A 21,222-nucleotide genomic window follows, 5' to 3' on the forward strand; every position below is an offset into this window, starting at 1 on the left:
CTGTGATGGTACTTCCAAGGAATTATGGATCTGTATTCCTAGATGCCTCTGTACTTCGCTAATATCTCTGCAGCTGATCTGCCGTACTGTGTGGGGAGAAAAGTTATTAGAAAACATTGAAATGTTGCTAAATTCTAGAAATATTGTACCATTTGGCCTCAACGATGACAAATGTTAATTCAGTTAGTGGATGTCATGGATGTGAATGTAGGTACAGTAAGGGCTGCTCTTCTATTATTGACTGGGCAAAATAAATAACTTGCTACCTTGCTACTTACTCATTGCTGGTAGCTGGCAGAATTTTAGGGTGTTTCTATGAGATTTGGTTACATTATACTATAGAGTAATTGCAATAATGTTGCACTAATTGAGTTCAGTTTTGTAGAAAAACCCTTGGATACTTCTGTAACAGTGATTTTGCTTATCTGTACAAGAACAGGATGTTCATTATGTACGTAGTATCCTTGGATTAATAAAGGTTTGCTAAATAAGGCACTTTTTATTATGCAACATTGTTGACCATTAAGCTCTTCCATGTAAGACTCGTATTTAATAGCTTGTGTAGGCATACCTTACAACAGGGGTGTCAAACTCATTTTAGGTCACAGGCTGGATTGGGCAAAATGTGACTTCGTGCGGGCCGGATCAGTTGTGCGCATACTCCCACAGCTTTCGTTGCCTTCGTTTTTTCAACCTGCTCTCATGTGTCTCGGTCTCTGCTGTAACTGCTTTATGGATTTCATTTCTTATGAAGAAGATTGCTTTGCAAGCATTATTTTTATGATTGGTATTAACTTAGGCTACAAGATAGTTGTGATGAGAGAGAGAGAAAAAACAATGCTATTTTGGCTAAGATTGTTTTGGGAGCCACACCCTTTCCATTAATAAACCATTTGAAATCGAAGCAACACACATCAAAGTTGCTGGTGAACGCAGCAGGCCAGGCAGCATGTCTAGGAAGAGGTGCAGTCGATGTTTCAGGCCGAGACCCTTCGTAAGGACTAACTGAAGGAAGAGTGAGTAAGGGATTTGAAAGTTGGAGGGGGAGATCCAAAATGATAGGAGAAGACAGGAGGGGGAGGGATGGAGCCAAGAGCTGGACAGGTGATAGGCAAAAGGGATCCGAGAGGATCATGGGACAGGAGGTCTGGGAAGAAAGACAAGGAGGGGGGGGACCCAGAGGCTGGGCAAGGGGTATATTCAAAGGGACAGAGGGAGAAAAAGGAGAGTGAGAGAAAGAATGTGTATAAAAATAAGTAACAGATGGGGTACGAGGGGGAGGTGGGGTATTAGCGGAAGTTAGAGAAGTCGATGTTCATGCCATCAGGTTGGAGGCTACCCAGATGGAATATAAGGTGTTGTTCCTCCAACCTGAGTGTGGCTTCATCTTTACAGTAGAGGAGGCCGTGGATAGACATGTCAGAATGGGAATGGGATGTGGAATTAAAATGTATGCACACTGAGAGATCCTGCTTTCTCTGGCGGACAGAGCGTAGATGTTCAGCAAAGCGGTCTCCCTGTCTGCGTCAGGTCTCGCCAATATATAAAAGGCCACATCGGGAGCACTGGACGCAGTATATCACCCCAGCCGACTCACAGGTGAAGTGTTGCTTCACCTGGAAAGACTGTTTGGGGCCCTGAATGGTGGTAAGGGAGGAAGGGCATGTGTAGCACTTGTTCCGCTTACACGGATAAGTGCCAGGAGGGAGATCAGTGGGGAGGGATGGGGGGGGACGAATGGACAAGGGAGTTGCGTAGGAAGCGATCCCTGCGGAATGAAGGGGGGGGAGGGAAAGATGTGCTTAGTGGTGGGATCCCGTTGGACGTGGCGGAAGTTACGGAGAATAATATGTTGGACCAGGAGGCTGGTGGGGTGGTAGGTGAGGACCAGGGGAACCCTATTCCTAGTGGGGTGGCGGGAGGATGGAGTGAGAGCGGATGTACGTGAAATGGGGAAGATGTGTTTAAGAGCAGAGTTGATAGTGGAGTAGGCTACACAACTGCACCTAATTTTTATTAGCCTGCTTCCAGCAATCAAACTCAATGAACACAGTTAGCCTCTAATTTTTATTGAAGTGATCATATTTACAATGATAGAAGTCAGAAGATGAATGAATCACAATATTATAACACTCAATATTTCATAATGAATTTTGCTTACATGTCGCAGTGCATCAAGCAGTGTCACTCATTTTTCACTTGCTGCTCCCTCAGGCCTAATTTAATTTGAAAGGCACGAATGCTGTCATAGTATTCCGTAACAAGTTTGTTGCAGCCTTGCATGTTAACATTAAGCACATTTAAGTGCTCAGTTATATCCACCAAAAATGCAAGATCATGAAGCCAGTCTGGGTCATCCAACTCTGCCACTGGCTTTCCTTTCTCGTTCATGAATAGTCCAATTTCCGCACGTAATTGAAGAAACGTTTAAGCACAACCCCTCTGTTCAACCAGCAGTCTTCAGTGTGGTAGGGTAGGCTGTGTCCAATATTACTTTCGGACAAAAGGGTGTCAAATTGCCGATGGTTGAGTGCCTTGGCTCTAATAAAATTAACCATTTTGATTACTTCATCCATGACATTGTCCATTTTCAGGCTCCTGCTACATAACACCTCTTGGTGTATAATACAATGAAAATTCCAGAATTCCTGCTCTGGATTCTCTGTCTAAACGTTCTCTCTGAGTTTCGCAACAACACCTGTCTTTTTTCCGACCATGGACAGTGCGCCATCCGTTGCCACGCTGTCAGCGAGACTCCAGTCAACCCCCAGTCTGTCCAAGGCCTTGACGAGGCTGGAGAAAACATCGTTAACCATTGTGGTGTTTGTCATGGGCACCATCTCCACAAACTCCTTGGTGACGGTCAAAGATGCATCAACACCACGAATAAATATTCCCAATTGAGCTACATCAGTCACAGTGCTCTCATCAATTACAATAGAGAAGGCAATGAATGACTTCATTTTGTCTTTTAGTTGACTGTTCAAATCTCCTGCAAGGTCCCCGATTCTCTCTGCCACAGTATTTCTTGACAAACTGATATTACCAAAAGCCTGTCTCTTCTCAGGCCACACCAGCTCAGCCGCAGTCAGCATGCATGCTTTGACGAGTTCCCCCTCTCAGTATGGCTTCGACACAGCAGCTATTTCGTTGGCAATAATATAGCTGGCCTTGACAGCTGCATCATGAGTCTTTCGACTTCTGGTGAACACTGATTGCTGTTTTTTCAGAGCTGCTTCGAGCTCGTTTACCTTTTGCATTCTGAGTCGTCCTGCGTACTTGTCATGTTTTTCTCCGTGTGACATCTCAGTGTCGTTTGATATTGTACTCTTTTGCCACAGCCACTTGTTGCGAGCATATCAGACACACAGGTTTGCCGTTGACCTCATAGAAGAAAAAACGATCTTTCCAATTATCGTTGAATATCCGACCTTCGATGTCAACTTTTCTTGGAAAGCATTTTGAACGACAGCAGCAAACAGTCTCAGCCTTGCTACAGGTGTTACTTACCTGAGTACTCTGTGTGTGACAACGTAAGTGGGGCCCTAGTGGTCTTCAATGCAGGGTGGTAGGTGCTTATGCACAGCGGGTGGTTAACTGCCGCCTGTTGTTTTCTAAAAAATACACACAACAAGCTGCCGGCGCAGCAGGCGGCACAGACAGTGGTGGGAGAGAGAGCGCCTGCCGTACAGGTACATAATAAATGGTCGTGAATATACCTTTTCCCCCCACCCCACCCTCCAAATCATCGTGCTGGCTGGATTGGACCCCTTCGCGGGCCGGATGCAGCTCACCGGCCGGTAGTTTGACACCTGCCTTACAGGAACATCTGAGGCACAAGTTTGTGAATTTCCTGGTTTAATTTTAAGTAACCTGTAAATGCTCACAAGATTAAATTTGAGTTTTGATATTTACGATGTCATTAAAGGTTGAGATCTTCAAAACTGAGTCATCAAATGTAATTAGGCCTGGATTTGTGATTGGTGATCTCTTGAGTCTTTTGGTATAATGCAGCATAAGTGCTAGACTGACCAGTTGAGTTCTCGGTCTTGCAACACTGAGCTTTTGATACCTGTTTGCCATTGTTCTGTGGCCAAAAAAATAGAAAATGCTGAAATTTTTCAACATGTCAGGCTGTATCTAGTGGAGAAAGTTTTAATTTTAGATTGGTATTTCATGCTAGTTTATCTACTGAGATGTTAATTTATAACTTTGTTCTTTCTCCACAGAATGTGCCTGACTTGAATAATTATGACTTTCTGTGTTACTTCATGGGCTTTAGATCAGAGGTTCCCAACCTGGGGTTCACGGATCCCTTGGTTAATGGTAAGGCTCCATGGCATAAAAAGGGTTAGGAATCCACTGCTTCAGATCATTTTGTTTTTGTACTCTAGTGTCCTATTATGGCTTTTATAGTGAACTCTTGATCCAGCTTTAAAGTTCGAAGGCGAGAGAATTGTGTTTTGCCACATTGGTTATCAAATCAATTTCAAAATTGTCTGATTATTCATTGTGTGAAAACAGTGAATGTATGAAAGGATGCCCATTGTCCGAAGTTGAATTTTTTAAATCATTCAACTCTGGCTCTGCCTACAGAAGGCTAACCAAATATGTTCAATCATTGACCTCTGTATTGGGCAAATCTTACACAGTAACTAGAATCTGCACAGATTATTCTTGGTTTGTACTGTCCCTCTTGGCACTCGTGAGATCCTGAACTTGATTAATATTTAACACATTTTCTAGTGTCCAAATATGATAATAGTTTGAGATGCACGTTCCAAGCATCATTACTCTTGTATGAATGTAAAAGGTGTAACTTTTAGAATTGCATCTCATTACCTTGAATGTTTACTGCTGAGCTGACAATAGCTTGTAAGTTTGTATTTTGCAGATCTATAATTAGAATAGCAATGAAAACTGCTGGTTTAGAATTAGCAATTGACAGTGGTGGCAAATTTTGATAAGTGAAACCAGGGAATATAGCAAAGCTAGATCTGCTTGAGATATAACTAAAGTACATAATGTAGACTGACTATTAATAAACAATTTCTGCATTTTCTAAAGCTTTGAAATTGTTTTCATTTTAGATATGCTGGAAGCTCAACTGCAGATTCTGATTCTGCCTTGGGCTATATTTGTTTAGCAGAAATGTTCAGGCTTAAGATTCATTATCCTTTTAGTTAAGTGTAACCCTCGGTTCGGCTAGTGGCTTAATCTAGGGGATGATAGCCCCCGGCCCGGCCAAACTTAAGAAATCTTGTTTGGGTGGATGCTATGTGATGTGTCCCCTGTTACAAATCAGTACTATAAAATAACAAACACTACACAATATGCGATTAAATGATTGAACTTTACAATTAGTTTGACTATATGGTTAGTAAAGAAACGAAAAAAAAGAAAAGGGCCCATTCTCATGGAACAGTCTTAAGCGCAAACAGTGGAGTTCCCAATTCCATCCATTTGTTCCTGTCATCCTCCGAGCGTAGCCGACCCTCGGACCCTCACTCTTCAGTCCACTCCGTCTGGCAGTCTACCAACACTCTCCATTCGTGTCCTCTCTCCCTCACCGATAAAAGACCGCAAAAATCCCTCTTCCAAACCCACAAGAAAGAACAACACCCCTCTCATTGGCTAACATACATTCCAAAGTCCCCATTATTTCTAGTCATAACCCAAACATTGCTGCTACAGAGAAAGCATTACTTGAGCGGTATAACATTACAGAGAGGCCATTCATTAGCAGTGAACCCTTACAGTGTTACATTCTCCCCCCACCAAATTTAGTCATGTCCTCATGATGTTGAAATAATTTGCCAACCCTTCCTGCAAAACACAAAGCCCAATCCAGGTGTAAAAGGCAGTGACATAGCTCCCCAAAAGGGCAGGGATCACATTCTGTTTCTCCACCGCTACATAGGCCAGCCTATCCAGCGGTCTCCTAATTCTCTTGAGACCTCCATTCCCTCTCACCTAACTCTTCAGGTTCAGACACTACTGGGGATACTTCCGGTCTACCCGGCAAGGCCTCCCCCAACCTATTCTATTACTCACGCCTACCTGCAACTCAGAGCCCTCTGTCCCGTGGCCAAGCCCCGCTTCCTCCCCTGCAGGGTCCCGCTGCAACTCAGGCTACCCACAGATAGCCCCCCTACCCCCCACCCCCACTTCACCTGATTCAGTGGGAGAAGGGCTGGGGAGTCTTCATCAATCAATGGGGAGTTAGCGAAAGGCAGAATATACCGCACATTCAGGTCCTTATCCTCCGAATCTGTATCCCTCTTGGGTGGGGGCCAGCCTAATCTCACCTGCAGTCGCCCAGTGTTTCCACAGAGTCCTCTTACTAGGTGTAGGCTCCAAGTCGGGCTCTGGGTCTACCTGCAGCTCTTGTCCCGGGGCAGCAGGTGGTTCCGATGGAGAATCTTGACAGGCCCATTCCCCTCCTCTGGTTTCACCTGGAAAATCAGTAGGTTTGGTATCTGACTCTCCACCACATAGGGTGTAGCCACCCAGCGGTCAGCCAACATATGCTTCCCAGGTAGTCCCAAATTCTTTGAGAGGTCAGTCTCTGGGCAGGAGTTGGGAAACCCTCAGCTTTTGATCATACCTCCTCTTATTTCCTTGATACTGCTTGGCAGCTGTGACCCCAGCTAATTCATAAGCCCTTTTCAGCTCTCTTCTCATATCAGGCACATACTTCAGATAAGTCTTCGGGAGTAAGTCACTCTCGTCAGTCCCAAAACAAAGAACAATGGGCAACATCGCCTCATGCCCAAACATGAAATAATATGGCAAGTACCTAATAGCTTCATGTACAGTTGTAACTGTGAACAAGATGCCCAATATGTTAACTCCACTTGCTCTTGCTGATCTCCAGGGTCCTGAGCATGTTTGGCAAGGTCCAATTAAACTTCTCTGGCTGGGGATCACCCAGTGGGTGATAGGGTGTGGTCCTCAACTTCTCGACTCCAAGCATGCCCAGTAACTCGTGGATGAGTCTGCTCTCGAAATCCCGTCCCTGATCACTATGTATCCACCTGGGAAGGCCATAATAGATGAAATACTTCTCCCATAACACTTTTACCACCATAGACACCCTCTGGTCCTTGGTAGGAAAAACCTGAGCATATCTGGTGTAGTGGTCCATGATGACTAAGACATTCGCCGTGTTGCTGGCATTGGGTTCTATTGACAGGAAATCCATACACACCAGGTCCAGAGGCCCCACACTCTGCAAGTGGGACAAGGGAGCTGCCTGCGTAAGCAGTGTTTTCCACCGTAGGCATTGAATGTACAACTTGCAGTATTCTTCGACCTCTGATTTCATCTGGGGGCAGTAAAACCGGTCTCTGAGCAATCTGTAGGTCTTTACCCCCAAATGTCCAGAATCATCATGAAGTGATTTCAACACAATCCTCAGATACTTCATGGGCAGAACTAGCTGGTAATGCCGAGGATGGTTGGGTGATGTGACCCAGTATAAGATCTGGTTCTTCAACTCCAACCTAGGCCATTATCACAGTAATGGAGGCACCAACACATGTTTTGTCGTCTCCGCCTGAGCCATGTCTCCCTTGTCGACTGCTGCCCAAATGGTACCAATGCCAGGATCATCTCGCTGAGCAGCTGCCACTTCTCCAGAACTTAATTCTGGCAGCTGATTTGTTGTCAAGGCAGTCAGGTTATGGTAAACTTGGGGAATGGTGTCATCAGCAGCTCCCAGTTGACCCTGCCCCTCCCTTCCCTCTGCCTTCGCGGTGATCGCAAACTGACACATGGCTTTCACCCCTGGAGCAGGAACGCTTTCCCACACCCCATCCCTGACCAGTCCCTCATGCGCCCGTTGGGACAAAGCATCAGTATCAATGTTCCTGCTTCCTGGCTGGTACTTCAGGCTGAAATCATAGGCAGACAATGCTGCCATCCAGTTTTGCTGAGGTCGGGATGCAAGTTAGGGGGTTGTTGTCCGTCCTCACCTCAAACTTGGCCCTGTAGAGGTAGTCACTCAGCTCATCCACGACCGCCCATTTCAACGCCAGAAATTCCAACTTTGAGTGGGATGGTTTTTCTTGGAGGGTGACAGACACTGGCTGACAAATGCAATGGGTCTCAACCTGGTGCCCTGATCCTGATATGGGATGCCCGCTAAACCCTCTCGGCTGGCATCTGGGTCAGCAGCTCCTTCAGCGACTGAAAGGCCTCCCTACATATTGCATCCGACCTCGGTCCAAAGGTCTAAGATAACTCTCCGCCCTCCTGTCCTTTTTTCTCCCTCTCTTTCTTCCCCAAGGGAGTGTAAGTGCACAGAAGCTGATTTAATGGGTGACTCACTTTCGCATAGCTTTTCACAAATCTTTGATAGTAACCACAGAACCCGAGGTATGAGCGCAAAGCGCTCACAGTCTGGGGTCTTGGCCAATTGGTCACCGCCTCTATCTTAACTGGATTTGTAGTTTCTCCATTTCATGTGACAACATGCCCAACATAGCTAACAGATGTTTGGCAGAACTGACACTTGTCCAGGAAAAGTTTTAGCCCTTCAGCTTTCAGGCAGCCCAGCACCTTCAGCAACCTTGTTTCATGTTCTTCCAAGGTGGATCCAAACACTTATGAGGTCATCCAGATACACCAGTACCTCAAGCAATTTCATCTCCCCCACCATCTTCTCCATGACCTGCTGGAAGGTTGCAGGGGCTCCTGAGATGCCATGGGGCATCCTTTCAAACTGGAAAAATCCCAGGAGACATTTCAATGCCGTCATCTCTTTGTTGGCCTCACTCATGGGGATCTGGTAATATCCACTCCTCAAGTCCAGCACACTGAACCACTTTGCACCACTCAGGCAGGCCAGTGCGTTTTCAATCCTTGGGACAGTATACTGGTCAGGGACGGTGCGCCTGTTCAGAGTCCTGTAGTCCGCACGCATACGTACCTTCCCATTCTTCTTCCGGGCCGCTACTATTGGGGACGCATAGGGGCTTCGTTGCTCGGTGATGATCCCAGCTTCCTTCAACTTACACAAATGCTGCCGAACGTCCTCCACCTCTGCAGATGCCAGTTGCCGCGACCTTTCTCTGAACGGGGTATCCTCAGTCACCCGGATAGTGTGATGTGTACTCTTGGAACAATCCACATCAAACTCTTCAGTGGAAAAGACAGCTTCCAGTTTCAACATCTTCTCTACCAGCCTCTTCTTCCAACCGGCAGGAACTGGAGACTCCCCGAAGTTGAATGACTCAGTGGTCAACTTTCCCCTTTTTTCCAATAGTTTCTCCTCAGCTTGTCTCACAGGGACACTAGACATTACCATCATTGGAAACAAATATACCAGGGGCATTCCCTGCTTGAAGGTGACCTCCCTCTTCGTAGTGTTCCTGACAGTCACTGCCATCCTGGTCGCCTGTACCACCAAGGGCGTCTGCAATTCAGGCCTCACCAGTCCCCCAGCAGGAAATCCTGACTCCCCCTCATGGTCTTCCGGAGTGTCCACTAAGAGGGCCTCGCCCTCAGGCACTCCGGGAAATTTGGGGGTCCCCATCACTCTCGCTACTTCCCTGGGTTGTACCACCACTGGCTTCGACTGGCTGAACCACACAGTCCCTCGTCTAAATTTGGTATCTGGCCAATGCAGCCATGCACTTTCTCAAAAGCAACTCGAAACACTGGGTGCATGGACAATGTTCCCAGAAAGCTCTTGCCAGCCTTCTCCTTGCAGGCCCCCATGAGCCTCCTCACAAGAGAGGTGTTGGTCCCCACCAGAATTGAAATGCCACTCTTCTCAACAGGGTCCGGACAAACCAGCACTAATGTATCAATGGTCTCAGACAATCCTACATCGGCCCCCAAGAACTCCAACTTCTCTGACAAATTACCGTCGTATGGATAATCTCAAGCACTAAGCTTCCAGATCTCCAATGCCCTGAATGGGGTCAATGGTAAATGGTTCAGATACCGGTTGTAAAACGAACGGTACAACAAAGTGACTTGTGATCTGGTATTGAGTATGGCTTTAGCATAAATGCCCTCTATCTGTAGTGACACACTAGAGCAAGGTCCCACTAGGCCTTCTGGAATTAGTCCTTTTGCTTTCGGGGGTTCCTTGGTACATTTCTGGGAACGTGTTCTCCCAGAGACACCAGGCCGTTCCCTCACTGGGTCTTCTCTAAGTTTTCCCAATGACTTTCTCTTCTTATGTACCTGGGGGCTCACTCTCCTCACGTGACATGGGCTGCCAGCAACCCTCCACATTGTTCCTCCCCTTAGCTCCATCATATGGGGGGGGGGGGTCACACTTGCTGATAATAGCCGAAACATCTCCACTACTGCTCCCTGGGTTAGGCTATCCGTGGTCACTTCACCGCAGGGGTCTACTACCGAGGACTGTGCCCTGCTGACAGGCCTCCCGCGTCTCTGACGCGTTCTCCTCTTCCCATACCTCTCTAATCAGCTCAACAAAAGATGGGGGGTATGTCTAATGTGACTGTCGGAGACCCCAAGCAATCACGTCCTGGAACCGGGCACCCCTGGCTATCTGGTCCTTTCTTAACTGATCCACCTCAGCTGCCTGAATGATCCCTCTGCGCTGCAAGCAATTTAGCTGCCTCTCTAGCGGAAAAATTAAAGCATAAAGCTTCTCCCCCTTCTCCTGACACATGTTCTGAAACCCCACCATGGGCTCCATTGGGTTTCCTGTCGGGCCAAAAGCATTGTCCAGTGCTCGCATGTAATTGACAGCTGTCGCTATGGGATACCGTAACCTGATGGCTCTCACAATGTCAGCGGCCCGCGCATTCAAACTTTCAACCAATCTCTGTCACTTTACGCCATCAGAGCACTGTCACTCATCTAACAACTGAGAGTTCTGCTCCGCCCAAGTCTCATATTCCTCTTCCCCTTTAGGGGTGGGTGTTATTCCAGAGAACAGGCAAAGCCTACCATAGCAGGGACTTTGAACCTGGGCGTATTTCCACTTATTCGCTAGAGAGGTAAGGACGGATAGTAACTCAGAATTCTCATCCTTTCCCTGGGGGACAGAGACTAAACATTCCAAATCTGACCACTCCTTCCCTTCACTCCTCAGAAACGATAGAACCCTGTCTTTGAAATCAACGCCCCCCCCCCCAGCTACCGCCACGTCAGCGCTGGTCTGCATTAAAATGAGAGCTGCGCCTGCCATTTTATCAAACTTCTGCCCACAATCGCAACTTTAACAGCACTTAACAGGCGAATTAACAATTCATTCGGAGAAAGAATATCTACCCTACTGGTTCAATTCTCAGGGTAATCACACAGCATCCAATGAAATCAATCCCGGATGAGCCCCCACAATTGTAACCCTCAGTTCGGCTAGCGGCTTAAACTAGGGGATGACAGCCCCTGGCCTGGTCAAACTTAAGAAATTTCGTTTGGATGGATGCTACGCGATGTGTCCCCTGTTAAAAATCAGTACCATGAAATAACAAACAGTACACAATATGCAATTAAACAATTGAGCTTTATAATTCTTAATTTGACTATATGGTTAGTAAAGAAACAAAAAAAGGGGCCCATTCTCATGAAACAGTCTAAAGTGCAAATGTTGGAGCTCACAGTTTTGTCCATTTGTTCCCGTCCTCCTCTGAGCATAGCTGACCCTCGAACCCTCTGCTGCACAGTCCACTCCACCCAGTGGTCTACCAACTCTCTCCATTCGCGTCCTCTCTCTTCATTTCTCCCCAACAAAAGACCGCGAAAATTCCTCTTCCAAACCCACAAGAAAGACCAACACCCCCTCTCACTGGCTAACATACATTCCAAAGTCCCCATTATCTCTAGTCGTAACTCAAACATTGCTGCTACAGAGAACGCATTACCTTAGTAGTGAAACATTACAGAGAGGCCATTACATTAGCAGTGAAACCTTACAGCATTGAAAGCAAGATTCACCGAAACTGATGAATCTTTGCTCTCTGGATTCGTTAGGTCATTTCCCATTGCTAAAATTTAGTGAGACTTATTTCAGTTGTTGAATATTTAAAAAAAACAGTTGGCTCTCCTTCACGTCATCATTAGCTGTGAACAGCCAACTGAACATTTTTAAATATGATCTTGCAGGCATCAGTGAACCTGCATAAGTTGTGATGGAGGATGCTCATGTTTTCAATGGAGTAGTGATTTTGATGGCTGAAATTGGCAAGTGAAAGAGGGTAAGTGATTACAGGCCTTTGGGTCTAATGTTGGTGGTAGGGAAGTTTTGAAAAAGCTGAGGGGAAGAAGGAATCTACATGTTGAAAGGTACAATTAATCAAGATATGCCTTTATAAGGGGCAATCTTTGATAATCAGTATGGCTTTAATAGGGGCAATCTCTCCGACTAACTTGATTGAAATTTTTTGAAATAGCAAGATGAATTGATAGTGTGGTTGGTGTAGATAACATGCAATTGAGTAAAATATCACATTGCCCAACATGGTAGACTGGGGCAAAAGTTTAAAGCTCATTGGGATCCAGGACAAAAGGGATTCAAATATGACTTTGTAAGGGAGGCAGAGGATGATGATGTTGACTTAAATGTGAATATAGCAGGTATAATTTGTAGATGATATAAAAATTAGTGGTATTAATAAGAGGGTTGTTAGGCTACTTGGTGATATTGAGTTGATAATATGGTCTGAGTGGTGGCAAATGAAATTTAATACTGATGTGTGTATTTTCCAGTCTTTGGGCAATGCAAGGTAGTACTGAGGAACGGGGGGCTTTGGTATACAAGTCCAAGGGTCTCTAAAGGTGGCAGTATAAGTAGATGAGGTATTTGAGAAGTTACACAGGATTCTTGCCTTCAGCTGTGAAAAGGATAGGAGACTTATACAGAACTTAAAGAATTTTAACACCCGGGGTGGTTAAATCTGAAACTGCTGGAGAATGTTGTGGATGCATTTTAGTGTGTACTTAAATCACCAAGATGAACCAGACTGTACTGAAAAATATTTAAATAGATGAATGCTCTGGCATTTCCAGAGTAGGCTGAACAATCTTTCTGTTTTGTCACTTTGTCTTTGGGTAGGAGAAACCCGCAGTAATATAAATTTCTGAATTATTAGGTATGAATGGAATTATTTTGCAACAACCAGTTCTTGCAGGAGGAGCCAAGGCTAAGTTCAGGGAATATCCATTTTGAGATTTGGAGGCATAAGGTGGTAGATCTATGTCCATTCAGTAAAGCCATAAATCCTTCAATTGGCAAACATAATGATACAGGTTTGCTTAGTGATTCATAATAGTAGGGTGGGCAGTCTGAAAGACTTCTAGTAGGTAGGGTCAGATCATTTTACCTCATCACTGCCCTCATTACCCTACTGGCTGCTGCATCCTGAGATGCGTCTCCCTGCCAGTTAAGTGGTAGTCAGAAATTTGGTGACAAGATGAAATGATGGGAGAAGTGAGGGTAAAGAAGTAAAGATAAAGGAGGAAATAAGGTTGCCTTGAACATTCCTTATGAAGCTCAAATGAGTATTTTGGCTTGCTGGTCTTCATTATCCTGACAATAATGGTCTAATAATGAAGCCACTATTCTCATCTGTTGTTCAGACTTTACCAGTCCTGATCTGTGGCTTTGTTAGAACACCAGATGTCTCTGAACTATCTTTTCAGATATTGAGTTTCAACGCTTGGCCATTCCTTATACTTCAAAATCTTTATCCCTTCATTCCTTTTACCAGTTTCCTATCAACTAGAGAAAAAAGGCTCCCCTGTTCCCTTCAGACCTGTTATGGCTTTGAACATATACACAAATTTGATTAAATTTGTCTCCAGGGAAGGCAGTGCACTATCACCACGATAGGAGCAGATAAAACAGCAACATATAAAAGATATAGACATATGAACAGGTAACGAACACAGGGATGTGAACCATGTGCAGCAGATCAGACGTTAGAATGGCCTCATGTTTGTGTAGCTATGATGGGGCTAAAGGGTCTGCCCCTGTACTATTCTGTGCTCTATTTCTCTCAACCATGTCAAGCAGCTTTAACACCTGACATGTGTTACATTTAGGAATGGAGCAAGCTATTTCCATGTTGGAAGGAATGGGTTCCATGCTCCTGCTTCCACACACATCATTGGTCAAAATTCCCACTTCTTCAACATTTTTGGACTGCCTCGACTGCTACCTGATGTTGTAGCAGTAGACTTAGATCTAATCAGGTAGAAAGTAGACACTAAGATTAGGCCACTTGGTTTTATAGACTGCATGGTAGATAGGTTTGAAATAAATTTATTTAGGTTTCATTCACCAACCTTGTTTAAGATGATCAACAACAGGATGAACACAATGTTAGAGCCATTGGAATGAGGATTGTTCTCTAAATAAAAATTTTAACAGGCCCTTCTAGCCCACTGAGCCATGCTGCCCAGTAACCCAACTATTTAACCCTAGCCTCATCACAGGACAATTTACAATGATCAATCAGCCTACTAACTGGTGCACCTTTGGACTGGGAGGAAGCCCATACATGCATGGGGAAAATCGTACAAACTGTCTTCCAGGGGACATTGGAGTTGAACACTGAACTTTGCCCTGAGCTTTAATAACATCACGCTAACTGCTACGCTGCTGTGAGCCCTATATATTCACCCACTGAATGTGGACATTAATAGAGTGACCAATTGGTTATTCCTAATATCACATGAAATGGTGCTATATTGCTGCCACCTTGACCTGCCACAGTCCCTGTAGTGAAATAGTGTCTTCTATACTTCCCAAGCACTGCAGTGCTATGGGATTAGGAGTACAAGACTTTGACCCAACATAACACAGAGAGCATTGAGGTGTTCCACCAAACTTGTTCGGTGCTCCAGAGGGATGAAAGAGGTATAAGTTTGCAGATGCTGCTGAAGGGTGCTCTGATGAGTTGCAGTAATGCATTCTACAAATTGGACCAATTGTGTGATGGTATTGGAGAGAGTATAGTTTAGAGTGCTGCTGAGATGTTAGATGTCAAGCCATCACACCTCTGTGGTTTGAAAACAGTTAATTTTAAATGTAACTGAATGTAAAAGGAAAGTGATTACATGTAATTTGATGGAAATGGGTGTTGCTTTTCATTTGTGCAACATAGATGTAACTTGCAACATAGATGTAACTCGGTATTTCTTCGTAAGAAATTGGAAAGTAATAATTCAAACTAGTACCTAAAAGATTGTTCATCAATTCAGAAAGAAGTATTAAGCATCACTTTTTCCATTTGGCTTCCCCCCTCCCCCACAGAGCTACAAAGGGAATCTGGAACTTTTCGCTCTAAACAGTGTATGTTAGAGAGCTGTTAATTATGTAACATTATTCTTAAGTGATGCAGCATTAGTGCAGCTGTAATTATTTTTAATTGTTAGATTTGGCAGATTTGTTTCACCTGCCACTTAGTAGCCCAAGCTGAATGTCCAAATCCTGCAGCATTCAGCATGGCACATTCAGTATGCATAAGCAATTGACCTTAACCAATTTATCAGATATCATAAACAGCATTTAGTGTGTACTTGATTAAAACTTTAAATTGGAAATAAATAGGCATCCCTGGTGATGACAGAATTGACTCTCAGATACTGCTGAAGCAGACTCTGAATATTCAGACCGTACCTACATTGACCCATCTAAAACCAGTTGAAAGTGCTGGTTACTGGTGGGAGATGCTGACAAGGAATGATCTATAGCAGTTGACCAAGTGAATGTGAGGAAGGCTGAGGCCATAGCTGTGTGTGAGAGCATAAATAGTACACCAGTGCCTAAAGGGGCCAGCCCTGTTGCCTCTATAAGAAGTAAAAAAAAAATGGTCTGTGGATTATTTAAAAAATTTGCATTGACAAAGTCTCTTTCACTGGTTTGGCCAGGAAAGGAAATTAAGAATAAACCTGTGCATGTCATTGGTTAAAATTTGTATCCTGACTTTCATGTGTTGTGTGCTTCATTATGCATTTATAAACATTCCCAAATGGTGTCTGCCTGGCTTTCTTCACTGTTCAGAAGAGAAAATTATGTTCGAAGTCTGCTTGTAATATTCAAGATTAGTAGTATGGCTTAGTTCCCTACCCCAATGTACCTGGCTCTTCAGCTAAACTGATATGTTTATAGACTCTCCAAAGAAAATAAAAGCCAAATGCACACAAGGGAGCAGTGCTTAAAAGCCATTGGGTTTCAGTGATGCAGTTTATGGAGTGTATGATACTTTAGGGGAGTCAAAGGAACCACTTATTCTTGCAAGTGGCAATGTGCAGATTGATGATATCCCTGTGCAGTAGAATGTCATGAATGATGGCATAAAAGGCAAATCATCTTTTGGATGGGTAGATTAATGTTTTGTTTAGAAACAACATAATAAAGGTCATAAACAGTTTTTTGGGACTACAGTTTCTAGGAAAGATTCTGCTGTTGCTGTATACAGCTTCAGCTCCATCTTTCATTCCTTTCCTATCAGCCTATCTTTCCAATATTCACTATGATTTTATTACTCCTGCATTTTATTTTTCACAGATCCTCTCTCTCCCACCACCCCCCCTTCTTTGTCTGCCTTTCTCCTAGTTTAAAAAATGGTAAATTGGAAAATTCCTAATTCCTCCGGTTCTTGAGAATGGTTGTTCCTCTCTGACCTCTAGTTCCAGCACTTTCTGTCTTTAGTATAGCAATATGGATAATTATCATTGATATTGAAGCCACAAGATTTCCTGGTTATTAGATAGATGGTTTGAGAGGGATGGAATGGAGGCCATTTAGTAACTTGGAAGAATGTGAATGAGAACAGCAGTTTTACTAATGCAATGCAAATTGGTGAAGAAGATAAATTCAGGTTTCTCCCGCCATCCGAAGGTAGAGCGCTCCTGTGAAATGGTTCATAAGCCGGAATGTCGTAAAGTGAAGAAGCAATTACCATTTATTTATATGGGGAAAATTTGTGAGTGTTTGCAGACCCAAAAAATAACCTACCAAATCATGCCAAATAACACATAAAACCTAAAATAACAGTAACATATAGTAAAAGCAGGAATGATATGATAAATACACAGCCTATATAAAGTAGAAATACTTTTCTACAATCATTGCCGCACTGTCCACCGTAGCGAAAATCTCACGCAAGCGCTCTCAGCAGAAACACTCTCTCCAGTAACCTTTAAGCTATGAAGCTGCCAAATCATACCAAATAACACATAAAAATACACAGCCTATATAAAGTAGAAATAATGTATGTACAGTGTAGTATCACCAGAATCAGGGAGACAGCGCTGAGCATACTGATGATGGTGTGTTAGGCTGAGTTGTCGGAGGTTGGGGTGGTGCAGTGGTCCCCAACCTCCAAGCTGCGGACTGATACAGATTCGCGAAGAATGCAGCGGTGCAGCGGTAGCCAGGACACACCCAGCACATTTTTAAGAAAAAAGCCAAAATAAACAAGCTGATTAATTATGTGCCGCCCGGCATGCAATTGCCTCTGATCTGGGCCGAGATTTATGTGCCGGGCGGCACCTAATTAATTAGCTTGTTTATTTTGGCTTTTTTCTTAAAGATGTGCTGGGTGCGTCCCGGCTACCACTGCACCACTGCATACTTTGCATCAATGTATCGGTCCGCGGCCCGGAGGTTGGGATGGTGGGACACTGGGGTGTCATCTCATCGTCGTCTGTTTCCATCAGGGCAGGCACGTAATCATCTTCTGTCTGCCTGCCTCGATGTCAAAGGTCGAGTTTCGTCGTCTGCTGTGGCTGATGTAGAAGGCTTGAAAAACGACAGTATGCTTGACTGCTTAGCCTCGTGCATTTTTCTATCATACAGTTCTTTGTAAGCACTCAAACCATCCTGCAAATATGCCCTAAATCTACGTACCCTTTCAAAATTAAAGTTGTACTTTTCTGCAATCATTGCAATGAAAATCTCATGCAGTTGCTTCACATTCAGTTCCTGGGCGACTTCACTTTCAATCTGTTCACTACTGCATTCGGTTTCGATTGTTATCCTTTCCTCTTGCAATTGCATCAGCTCTTCATCTATCAGTTCCTGGTCACCGGATGCCAAAACCTCTTCAACATTATCTTCGTCAACTTCCACAAACCAAGCTCACTTTGTCCTTGCTTCGTTCACCACATTTGAAACGCTTAATTATGTCCAGTTTTGTGCTAAGTGTAACACCTTTATGAGCTCTTTAAGGCTTTTCCGATACCTTAGAACTCATCTTGCTAACGGATGCTCAAAATAAATTGACATACAGCACAGATGCTCACAGGCGTGTGTTTAAGCAATGCCGGCTAGAATGCAGTTCCGGGGGAGGAGCTTGGATGCTCGGGGCGCGCGCTGCCTTTTTGTAACAGTGAAAACACCTTCCGTTAGCGAAAACAGGTAACTAATGTAGGTCTTTCGTAACAGCGAGGTTTTGTAAAGCGAACGCTCGAAAAGCGGGGGACACCTGTACATAGAAACATAGAAGAGCTATAGCACAATACAGGCCCTTAAGCCCACAAAGCTGGGCCAACCATGTCCTTACCTGAGAAATTCCCTGGGGTTACCCATTGCCCTCTATTTTTCTGAGCTCCATATACCTGTCCAGGAGTCTCTTAAAAGCCCCAATTGTATCTGCCTCCACCGCTGTCGCTGGCAGCCCATTACACACACTCACCACTCTCTGCATAAAAAAAAACTTACCCCTGATATCTCCTCTGTACCTACTTCCAAGCACCTTAAAACTGCCCTCTTGTGCTAGCTATTTCCGCCCTGGGAAAAAGTCTCTGATCATCCACACGATCAATGCCTCTCATCATCTTATACACCTCTATCAGGTCACTTCTCATCCTTCATCGCTCCAAGGAGAAAAGGCAGAGTTCACTCAACCTATTCTCATTAGGCATGCTCCCCAATCCAGGCAACATCCTTGTAAATCTCCTCTGCACCCTTTCTATGGTTTCCACATCCTTCCTATAGTGAGGTGACCAGAACTGAGCATAGTACTCCAAGTGGGGTCTGACCAAGGTTCTATATAGCTGTAACATTACCATTATTTTGTCATAACTATTACTTTGCTATTTTTTAAAAAAAAGTGAACAGGATAGCATTCCTGTAACACGTTCACTAGAGGGCACTCTTGTTATATATGAGCAGTCTGTTGCAAATTAGGCTACAATCGGCTTTGTATTAAAGACCTGAAATGTCTGTGATCGGTTGACTACTACTTGGCTTATCCATGTGACACTTAGGTCACTATTTTAGCAAAAACATTGATGTTAACTGTGGATTAAAAGAATGTCATATGAATAGAAATTACAACATGGATTCTGGCCTTTTAACTCGTCTGTTTTGGCATTTACTATCCATATAAGCAACTAGTCATAATCTCCCCAGACTTTGTTCTAATATCACTTCACAATCTTAAACTCCACATTTTTTTGGCCTCATCTTGTGTGTGTGTGTGTGTGTGTGTGTGTGTGTGTGTGTGTATATATATATATAGTGTTTAAGACTTTCATACAGTACTGCAGCAATTTTGTTTTGCACTGTACTGCTGCACCAGAAAAAAAAATAAATTTCATGATATGAGTGATGATAAAGCTGATTTTGATGCGGTCTCTCTTGTGTACTGAGAATGGGAAGGAGGCAGGGAGAGGGAAAGGATCAGAAAGTATGAGAGAGATATTCTTTGATTATCAATAAACCAATTATTTGGAATCAAATGACCTTAACTAATGTGTCTGCACTTCTGCCACCTCCTGCCCTGGCATTTCTTTACCTCCTATCCCACGTCCCTCCTGCAGTGCGTCACCCTTGCCATCAGGGGATGTCTGGAATTGGAGTTGCTTCATTATTGTCACATGTACTGAGATACAGTAAAAGGTGGGTCTTGTATACTGTCCATACAGATCAAACCATTACACATTGAATTGAGGTAAAACAATACAATGCAGAATGAAGTGTAATAGATGCACAAAGTGCAGTGTAGATAAATGAAGTACAAGATCATAAGGTAGATTGAGGTCCGGTCCATCTTTTTATACTAGGGAACCATTCAATGGTCTTAACAGCAGGGTAGAAGCTGTCCTTCAGCCTGGTGGTACATGCTTTTAGTCTTTTGTATCTTCTCTCTTCTTCCATTGAACAAAAGAGAAAATATCTGGGATGGGTGAAATTTTTGATTATGCTGGCTGCTTTACTGAGGCAGCAAAGAGTCAATGAATGGAGTCCGGTTTCTGCGACGAGGTGAGTCCACCACGATGCAGTTTCTTGCAGTCACGTGCACAGCAGTTGCCATACCAAGCTGTTGTGCATCCAGATAGGAGGCTTTCTATGGTGCATTGATAAAAATTGATAAGGGTTGATGCGGACATGCCAAATTTCTTTATGCTCCTGAGGAGATGGAGACATTAGTAACCTTTGACTGTGACATCTAAAAGGTTGGGCCAGGAGTGACTTTGGTGATGTTGACTCCTAAAAGTTTGAAACTTTCGGTCTCATCACAGTAAATAGGAGCATATGTATCACTCCCTTTCCTGAATTAAATGACCAGCTCTTATTTTGCTGACATTGAGGAAAATGTTGTTGTCATGATGCCATGTTTCCTTCCTGTACTCTAGCTCAGTCTTTTTTAGACATCTCACTATGGTGCTATCATCTGCAGACCTGTAGATGGAGTTAGAACAGAATCTGATGGTCTTAAGACTTACCAATAGACGAGTAGAATGGGGGCTGAGGAAACGATTTTGTGGAGCACCATTGTTAGCCGTAGCAGTTAGCACGATGCTATACCAGCTCGGGGCAATGGAGTTCAATCTTATCATCCTCTGTAAGGAGTATGTACATCCTCTTCATGGAATGTGTGAACTTTCCCTGTGTGCTCCGGTTTCCACCTACAGTTGAAAGATGTACCAGGTAGGTTAATTGGTTACTGGAAATTGTCCCATGATTAAGGTTAGGGTTAACTCAGTGTTGTTGGGAATTGCTAGGTGGTGTGGCTTGAAGGGCTACTGGAAGGGCCTATTCTGTGCTGTTTCTAAATAAAATAAAAATGGCTAAGATGTTGCTGCCTGTCTAATGATTGCAGTCTGTTGATCAGGAAGTTGGGAATCAAGTTGCAGAGGGAAGTGTTGACTCCCATAATCTGGAGTTTGGTGATGAAGTTGACTTGGAATTACAGTATTGATGGTGGTGCTGTAGTCCACAAACAATACTCTATCATGGATGTTATTACTGCCAAGGTACTTCAGAGATGAAGGTAGGGC

General features: G+C 44.1%; 1 protein-coding gene across 1 annotated transcript in view; it reads left to right on the top strand.

Annotated features, from left to right (window-relative positions):
* oat (ornithine aminotransferase) overlaps nucleotides 1-4,365 on the top strand; it is a 29,749-nt gene extending 25,384 nt beyond the window's left edge. Inside the window, exon 11 of the mRNA XM_063071860.1 lies at nucleotides 4,230-4,365. The gene's annotated coding sequence lies outside the window, so the exon portion shown is untranslated. The remainder of the gene's footprint in view (nucleotides 1-4,229) is intronic.
* Nucleotides 4,366-21,222: the final 16,857 nt, after the last annotated feature.

This window comes from Mobula hypostoma, chromosome 19, assembly GCF_963921235.1.
Source record: "Mobula hypostoma chromosome 19, sMobHyp1.1, whole genome shotgun sequence".
Taxonomy (NCBI): Eukaryota; Metazoa; Chordata; class Chondrichthyes; order Myliobatiformes; family Myliobatidae; genus Mobula; species Mobula hypostoma.